The following is a 9,749-nucleotide window of genomic DNA, read 5'->3' on the forward strand; positions in this document are numbered from 1 at the left end:
TCGTGCTTGTGAAGGAAAACACAGTACATTGACGTTCAGCGCTGACTAACGGCGACTGAACAAAATCACCAAAAAGTACGTGTACCTCTGCGACGAATCGACGACGCTCTCGACCACTTTGGCCACGCGGAGTTCTGCGCATCGATAATTATAAAGACAGGTACACGCAAATTGAAGTGGGCCCGGCAGTCTGAGAGAAGGCTGCATTCATATGAACGGCCTTTACGACATGAAAGTGATGCCGTTTGGGCTGTGCACGGCACTAGCAAAGTTTCAAGGAGCCATAAACACCATGCTAGCTTGCCGGAAGCTGCACACCTGTATCGCATACCTCATTGACCTTGTGATATTCACCCAAACTTTCGACGAACACTTTTCAAAATTGGAGTCTGTATTCGAGAGTATTGGCCCGTCAGAGTTAACGCTGAAGCCTTTCAGGTACCACTTTGCGTACAAGGAACTCAAGTTTTTGGATCATGTCGTCAACGCAGCGGGAGTCCTGCCTGAGCCAGCGAAAGCTTCAGCCATAGCGAAATTCGCGATACCGAAAGATAAGAAAGGCGTACGAAGATTTCTCGGACTGTAACGCTGCTCTGCCGCAAACTTAGCATGTATTGCAGGACCACCCACACTGTTAACAGAATATTGCACCGTGTCAGGATGGAACAGGCCCAATAAAATTTTGTGAGCTCCAACAACGCCTGCAAAAACCACCCGTGCTCTCACATTTTGAAGAACACGCTGAAACAAAAATGCACACGGATTCCAGTGATATAGACTTGGGTGCTGTCCTCGTCCAAAAGCAAACCGGTTGCGAGACGTATTCACCCTCCCTTGCTAGGCATGGTCCGTCGGAGGCTGAAAAAACTACCCAGCATCTGGTAAAGAGTGCGTCGTTATTATATTGGCATTTCAAAACTGACCCATACCTGAATGGTAGCCCATTCTATGTTGTGACACACTGCCGTGCCCTGTGTTGGCTCGCCAATTTAAAGCACCCCTCTGGTGGTCTTGGGCGGTGGAGCTTATGCCTGCAAGAGTTTGACGTTACAATCCCCTATAAACCCGGCCGGAACCACTCCGGCTCGACTGCCCGTCCCGCACCCCGTCCATCTACCACCACAAGACTCCGATGAAGACAGCGCGTTCTTCGAAGTCGTGAAACGACGGAGCCGTCCAGACGCTTACCCACTCTGCCTTGCGCGTCATGGTCGACTTCATCGAAAGATGAAACTTCGCCGTGCCTTAGCCTTCAAACGTACCAGCATTCAGTCCCGAATGCTGACCAAACCTACCAATTTCAGCCCCGAAACGGGAACAAAAAATTGTCTTGTCATCCACGCAGAACTTCGTGATGAAACTCTGGAAACGTGCCATGAAGACCCGTCGTGCGCAGATCGCGGCACAGCTCGCACTATTGGTAACATCAAAGGTAAGGACTACAGGACCTGCACCCCTTACATCTCACGTCATCTACTACATCACGAGCTGCAGCCGATCGCCTTCCCATCAAGACCCTTCGAACAGATTAGAAGAGACCTTCTTGGCCCGTTTCCTGCGTTACGATTCGAGAACAAGCGTGCTGTAGTAGTAAACGACGACATGACGCGCTGCGCGAAAGACCGAGGGGGACTGCTCAAGAATTCGCAAAGTTCTTCATAAACCAAGTTTTGCTGCGGCATAGAGCCCCTGAAACCCTAATCACAGACTGTGGAACGTGCGTTTCTGGGGAGCATATGAAAGGAATCTTAGGCTACAGCAACACGGATCACCGAAGAACGACAGCGTTATACCCTTAAACGAATGGACTAACGGAACACCTAAACGAGAAGATCGCGGATATGCTGTCTGTGACGTCGACGTTCAACGTAAAACTTAGGACGCAGTCCTTCCGTACGTCCCGTTTGCGTACAACACGGCTAGCCAGAAGACTATGCAGATGACACCGTCCGAGCTTTAACTACGGAAGACGACCGACTATGATGCTTGACGCCATGCTTCCGCACTTAGAAGACTGTGGCATCAACGCCGACGTCCAGGGATACCTTCAGCGCATGTAGGAGGCTGGTCAGCTCGCTCGAGTTTGTACAAGAGACCAGCAGCGGGTGGATGCAGGACGAAATCGCGTTGATGCGACAAAATCGCGTTGGAAAAAGGACCACCACAACAAGACACGCAGAAAGACGACAACCACGAAGAATACGCAAGGCGCGTGACGCCAAGGTAGTTGCCCCTACTACGGGGGCCAGCACTCGAGATGACAGCACGAGCTTTGCTGGCCGCCGTCCAATCGGAAACAACAAGCAGCTGTGGCCGGTGCCAGAGCAGCTTTCCCGTGATGAACACTGAGGAAGTCGGAGGGTGGAGCGTGAGCGAGATGCACAATGGTCGGGCGACTGCAACCGTGCTGTGCCTAAGAGCTCCTCCGCAACTGCAACCTCCAGGAGGTCTGCTCCACAATCAAGTAGGGTAGTCGGTCATCGGTAAAGGACCAAGGCGCCCCAAGAGAGCTGCGCCTGCTACTACGTAAGGGCGCCTCTTGTCGCACTCTAGCACTGCGACCAAGACACGGCGCCTGGGCCTCGCAACACCGCAAGAGCACGACACTGCGTCGTTAAAGTGTGGGACAATCACGTTCCAGCAGCGAACAGGTATTGTGACTTTTTCATTTCTAGGCTTTTACGGTTTTGCGGCTGTTAGCACTCTCAGCCACGTTATATAGTGCTTTGTTGCAGTTCCGGATTGCTCATTAGTTGACTGTTGTTCTTGAGCTTACTGTGTGTTGTTTGTTTGGGCTTTGCGTATCTATTTATACATATATTGTTACGTAATCACAAGCCGCTCAACAGTGCTACCCGGAACGGATAATCATCAAAGTTTTACTCTGGCCGCTCGAGTGTTTCTCGGATAAGAGCGTTGTCTTCCGCCAATTCTTCTATTCGCTTCTTTTTAAAAAATGGCAGCGTATCTGCTCCTTTCGTTGCAAATGTATTCAATAGACGATAGTCTTTGAAGACATTTGCAAAAGAAATGCCCCCTTTTGCTTCCCGCTCACCTCTCTTGCTGTTCCTGTACCGGCGCGCTCATCTCGAGGTAAAAACACCAAGGGTTTGCTTAAGGCGATTTGAATTTCCCGCGTTTCACAGCCATATGTGGGTTTCCTCGATGCAGTACTGCGGTGACGCGCGTGAATCGAGGCGGCCGACTTCAAGGTTTAGAGAACCGCGTGGCCGTGTTCCACGTGCGTTGCAAGCAGAACGTATAACCTAGATAGTGGAACAACTGATTTAGCTCTGGCCAATTACTCCTTGTAGGTGCGTGCGAAGATCTTGGAAGAAATCATCATCATGATATTTTGTTGCTGTTGTCACGTGATTTTTTATGTGCCGCCTCACAGTGGTGCGGGCAACAGAAGTAGGCGGTTTTGTGCAGTAGATGTAGGTTGTCATTTGCTATCAAAAAGCCAAGCATCCCTGTATTTTTTTAAAGGAACACTGTAAATATTCCTTGTGTACTAATTTCGTGTCCTATATTAGCGTAATGTCTTGTTCTTGTTCAACAAAATTGACAAGTATGAATATATAAACCGGGCTTAGACGTTTATCTTTGGCTGTGAGAATATAACACTATTGCGCAATATCTGCTTTGCTTGGCCGGGAGGCTGAATCGAGTCAGAGGCAGACAGACAGACAGACAGACATGCAGCCATACAGACAGAATAAAATTTCTGTGTTTAAGTAGCCCAAGAACGACTGACAAACACCCCCAAACGCGCATTTGCTGTACTCGTCACTGGCAGCATATTGGGCTATCTGCTCGACAGGCCTCGTCAGCATCACTAAACAGCATTCTCTCTTTCTCTCGTCACTTTTGGAGGTTGCTGAGTACGCCTACCCCATGCAAAGAACTCCTTCGGCCAGGCCTAAACAGCCCCGCCCTGTTCACACACCTCTCCATCAGGCTAGTCGTCACCAGCCCGGATAGTCTCCCGAGTGTGTTTTCCTTTACTTCACCGCAGCTAGACATCAAGCTCCGGAATCCCAAGTAATGGCGCTAGCACCTACCCCCCCGGCAACTCTCCAAGAGTTACGGACTCCGGCCATTTTTCAGGGTGAAGTGTTTAAGGACGTCGAGGACTTGCTGGATCAGTTTGAGATTTTCGCATCGTTCAGTCAGTAGGACGCTCGTCAAAACTGCATTCTGTCTATTACTCGCTCCAAGGTGGTGCGAGGACGTGGTTCGAGAACCGCAAAGCGAGGTTATCTAGATGGGACGAATTTCACCAGGAGCTGCTGGAGTCTTTCGCCAGCACCGACCGCCGTAATCACGGTCATCGCCTTTTGGATTCTCGCATTCAAAACCGAATGACACAGTAACGATGTTTTTAGAGGACATGCCATGCCTCTTCCGGAGAGCCTACCCTGAAATGTTAGAGCCGAAGAAACTTAGGCATCTAATGCATGGTGTGAAGGAACAACTGTTCGCTGGCCTCGTACAAAAATCACCACGTACAGTGAAGGATTTCATTCAGGACGACATAGCTATGAAGCTTGCCCTGCAGGACAGATGCCAGCAATATGACCTGGTTACCGGCGGTTCTCAGAGCGCTACTGCTGCAGCTACTGCTTCCAGTGACAGGAGAGCTCGCACGATCGAGAGGAACTACCACTGCACGGCATCGGCTCGCTGCAGCTTTCGCATGCTTCTGTCACCGACGCTGTGCTTCAGAAAATCAGGCGAGTCTTGGCCATTGCGGGGTACCAGCCGCAGCAGCTCCAACCAAGCTATGTGTCGGTTGTCCGTCGTCACCCACCTGTAGTGACTATTGCATTGCCTAAACAGGTACCCCTTACCGATACCCATACCGATACCTGACCTCAGAGAGTGCACACATGCGCGCACCATCGGCCTCGAAAGAAGAATTCATCTGGACGACAGGAGCTGAATTTCGAAGTCTAACGCACAAATAAAAATTTACCCCATCTTCCCGACGGGGACCCTGAGTAGGATGCGGAGCATCGGGGGGTTCCGTTGCGTTCCGTTGTGTTAGTCGTTGGATTTGGGGGAAATTGTCGAAGTACCGGTACCGCCGCTCGACGTTCTCGAACCGACGCTGCTTGACGTTGACGAAGCTCAGAATACACTGGTCGACGTTGACGCTTTGAAGCTGCTTCGCGCTGACGAAGTTCAGGGTGCGCCGCTCGCTTCAAGAGTTTGCGTTCAGCGTCGCCTGCTCTTCGCTTCGCAGGTTTGTCTTGTGTTGGCGTAAGGTTGCTAGGAGTGTTTGGACTGATTCTGACGCGTGCTTGCGTCAGCGGAGTCAACCGAAGCACGCGCTGCACTGAACGCGCGCAGCGCTCTACCCGCTTTATATTCACACTTGAAGGAGAGGAGACTAGAAGAGGAGAGGAGCGCATGCGCTGCGAGAGCAGAAGCGAGAGCGCAGGAGAAGAGCAAGCAGGTCGTACGAGAGAGGTGGAGAGAGTAACGCGCAGCTGTTGGAGAGCGGGAAGGAGGAGAGTTGCGCATGCGTAGTGTGAGTGCGGGCACCGACGCCGCAGGACATACTCCCGAGCAAGAGATACTCCTCATCTAACAACAGGCCGCTGTGTTTTCACTGTGGCAAACCAGGCCATATCTACGGCTATTGTCCATACCGCAAAATTGGGCTTCCAGAATTTGCTCCTACGGCCCCGCGCCCTACTTTGGAGAAAGATCCCTTGCTAACAAGGAATACCTTGCTACTGGATGATGTCTTTCGCCAAACAGTTGACCACGTTCGCCGTCTCCAGCGAACGACGTTTCCCCTAACCGTCGGAGTTTCGGAGGGGTACAGCGTGGAACATCCAAAGCGCAAAGCGGGGAAATAAAAGCAGCAACCTCTGAAAGCAGAGTTGTTCGTAGCATACCTACACAACACATTCAAAACCCCTCGATGTCTCCGACGAGAAAGGATACCAAAAGAATGCCTTTTGCCGAAGCTGGAAGCGCCATCTCGTCATTTGTACAGATGGACATGAACTGGTTTTTGTTATTGACACCGGTGCAGGCTACTTCGTAATTAGTCAAGCCCTGGCCAATCGGTTAAAAAAGTTAAGATGCTCTAGTCTTTATTTCAGATTCGTTCTGCTTGAGGCCATTTATATGTGCCAGTGGGGAAGGGCGCCGTCGCATTCACCATTCGTGACGCAGCTTTTGTCGGCAGTTTCGTGGTCCTCGCAGAGTGCTGCAAGGACCTTATTTTAAGAATGGACTTTTTCACGGAGTACCATGGTGCGATCGACGTATTCATAGGATATTGTGGCCGTTACTACACCAGGGTATCCAATCTTGCTCTGGTGAGGGAGTGCGTCACCGCACTGGTCACCATGGTCAGGCCGTACCGCTAGCCCAATTCTGCACTTCCGTCAATACGCGGATTTTTTTAATCCAGTGGGAATTGTCTGGCACCGGGATTCGAACCACGTTCCTTCTGCGCGCGAGGCGGATGCTCCACCTCTACGCCACCGCTGCAATTCTCTGCAACCTTTGATTTCAGTAAACCTAAAGAACAAGCAGGGTACTGTAAAGGCCGTTCTACTATGAACTATATTCATACGATCAAACAGGGGATAGATAAGTGTGGTGACAGATAATATGTGATAGATAAGTGATAGAAAAGGTCATAGAGAAGTTACCGAACCCCTATATATAGCCTTCATAGATTATGAGAAAGCATTAGACTCGGTCGAAACCTCAGCAGTGATTCCGTTGAGCCACCGCTTACCAGAACTCGAGCATGCCGAGGGCAGTTGCGGGTTATCGACGAGGACATCAAAATACGACCGCGGTCCTGCATGCTAGTTTCAGTTCACCGCGACATGATTACCACTGTTGACGATATAGCAGGACAAATTAATGAACGTTTATTCCGTCATGGAATTGCAGTTGCTCAAGGCGTGTTGCACTTAACCGATGGCCGTGCAGCATTGGTGCCTACTAACTTCAGCACTGAACGCTAACATGTCTTCAAAGGCACGACAGTTGCCTATTTAGAAGACATAGTTGTTGCGAAGATTGCTGTGCATAACAACGCACCCCACCTGGTGAAACCAGCTCCGATGCCATCATCAATGTCAACTCCGGCTTGCCTCTAAGTGAACAACAAGCAGGTCTCGCCCTGGCGACGACCTTCAAGGACTGTTTCTCTTCGACATCTGGAGTGCGTCAAACTCCGCTTACAGAACTTTGCATCATTGTTGATGATAATGTGAGGCCACTTCGTCAAAACCACTATCGTGTCTCTGCGAAGAAACGGGATGCAATTCGTAGCCAAGTGGAGCAGATTTTGCGTGGCAATGTCTACTAGCCCTCTCGACGCTCGTGGGCATCACCCGTCCTTTTGGTAAGAAAGAAGGGCGACACATTGCGATTTTTGCACTGATTACAGAAATCTCAATCAAGTCACAAAGAAGGATGTGGTTAGCACTGTTGCCCCGTATCGATGACTCACTCGACAGGCTTCGTCATTCCCGTTACTTTTTGTGGATGCTTTTCGCCACCGGACACATTCCAACGAGCAATGGACAATGTTCTGTCCGGTCTCAAGTGGCAGACGTGTCTAGCATAACTTGATGATATTATCGTGCTCTCGTCAACCTTTGCAGAACAGCTGAAAAGACTATCCTGTGTGCGTCATGCCGTAAGAGAAGCTGGTCTCACACTTAAAGCAGAAAAGTGTGATTTTGGGCTTCAAGAAGTCCGTTTCGTGGGTCACATTGTCGGCCACACCGGCATCAAGCCCAATCCTTACAAAGTATCCACCGTTTCCAACTTCCCGACGCCTACCTACAAAAACTCCGTACGGCGATTTTTAGTCCTATGGTCCTATAACCAGTGCTTCATCCCAAACTTTTTCCTCATCGTGGATCCGCTAACAAGCCTCACCCGCAATGACGTCACCTTCGTTTGGATCACTCAGCAGCAGGCTGCTTTCGACCACTTGCGGCGTCGCTTCCAAGTGCCACCTGTGCTAGCCCATTTTGATGTAGATGCGGCCACCACAATCTACACAGACTAAAAAAAAATGTTGGTATTAGAGCAATGCTGATTCAATGGCAACATGGTGCAGAGAGAGTTGTGGCTTACGCAAGCCGAACACTGTTCTTCATGGAGACGAATTATTCAGCTGCAGGGAAGGAACGCTTGGATGTGTCGAGGGCAGTCTTGAAATTCCGGTCGTACCTCTACAGTCGCCCTATTAGAAATATTAGCGACGACTACTTCCTTTGTTGCTTGGCCAATTTAAAACCCCTACTGGTCGCCTAGCCAGCGGAAGCATTCGACTTCACGGGTTTGATATGAACGTTGTCTTTAAGTCACAAAAACAACAATCTGACGCCGACTGCCTTTCTTGAGCTCCACTCGAGTGCCCCTTATCGGAAGATTATGACGACGAGGCGTTCCTTGATGCCACTGACGCCACAGCTTTGTCCAATCATCAAATGTAGGTGTTGAGTTGCAGCCACTTCAAGATTTTCTGGAAGGTCGAACAATGCACAAACCAAGGTTGTTCATACGTGGACTCCAGTTGTTTTGAGAAACAACGTCATCTATAGGCGAAACTTCGGCACGAACGGAAGAGACTTTTTTTATTTGTTCCCGAGAGCCTTAGGCAAGAAATACTACACGCCTTCTACAACTGCCCAACCACTGGTGATCTCGGTTATGCACGTACAATGTCCCAAAGTAAACAGAACTACTACTGGCCCAAACTTCTTTCGACAGTGAAGTAACACATCCGTACCTGCCGTGACTGTCAGTGAGTAAGCACTGCCGGGAAGCCCAGCCGATTTACTGCAACCTGTACAAATACGAGAAACACCATTTCAAAAAATTGGAATGGACTTCTTGGGCCCATTTCCTACGTCTCATGCCGGTAACAAGTAGATACTTGTCGCTTCAGGCAATCTTACACGGTACGCCGAAACGAACGCTCTACAGCGTTGCACAGCTCTCGACGTGGCTCACTTTTTCATCGAATACACTGTTTTCGCCAAGGCGCTCCAGCAGTTGTGATTACAAACACGGATACCGCATTCAACGCAGATTCGGTGCGCACTGTCATGAACCTGACCGGTACTTGCAACCAAACAACGACAGCCTACCATCCGCAGACGAGCGGACTGACCAGAAGGGTAAACAAAACACTTCCAGGCATGCTGAGCATGTACGTCGACGAGGGACACCAGAGTTGGAACGAATTTCTACCATATGTGACATTTGGCTACATTACAGCCAGGCAAAAAACCACGCGCATGCCGCCAATCGCTCTTGCGTACAGACGCGACGCAACCACAATGTTAGATGCCATGCTCCCTCACGACTGTAGGGGTGAGGACACGTCTGCGGTGGAGTTCGCGCAGCTCGCGGAAGAGGCGCGTAAGCTCGCATTACATTGAATCAGGCAACAACTGCTGCATGATGCTACTGCTTACAATGCTCGCCACAGGCACGTCGCTTTCCAGCATGGTGGCAACGTGTGGGTATGGTGCCCGATCATATGAAGAGGGCGATGCGAGCTCTTCAAGCGCTAATTCGCTCCCTGCAGAATACTAAAGCAGCTTAGCGACGTCACGTGTACAGTTACTCCGGCGGACAGCTTTTACACAATGCGCCGTCTTCGTCGGCCCGAGGTCACCCACACAGTCCACATAAAACTATTCTTTGCGAGGACGTGACGGGTCTAAAATGAAGTTCCGCTCCATTCC

The sequence above is a fragment of the Haemaphysalis longicornis genome, unplaced genomic scaffold (genome assembly GCF_048455015.1).
Source record: "Haemaphysalis longicornis isolate Haplotype H1 unplaced genomic scaffold, Haemaphysalis longicornis Haplotype H1 scaffold_14, whole genome shotgun sequence".
In the NCBI taxonomy this organism is placed as follows: Eukaryota; Metazoa; Arthropoda; class Arachnida; order Ixodida; family Ixodidae; genus Haemaphysalis; species Haemaphysalis longicornis.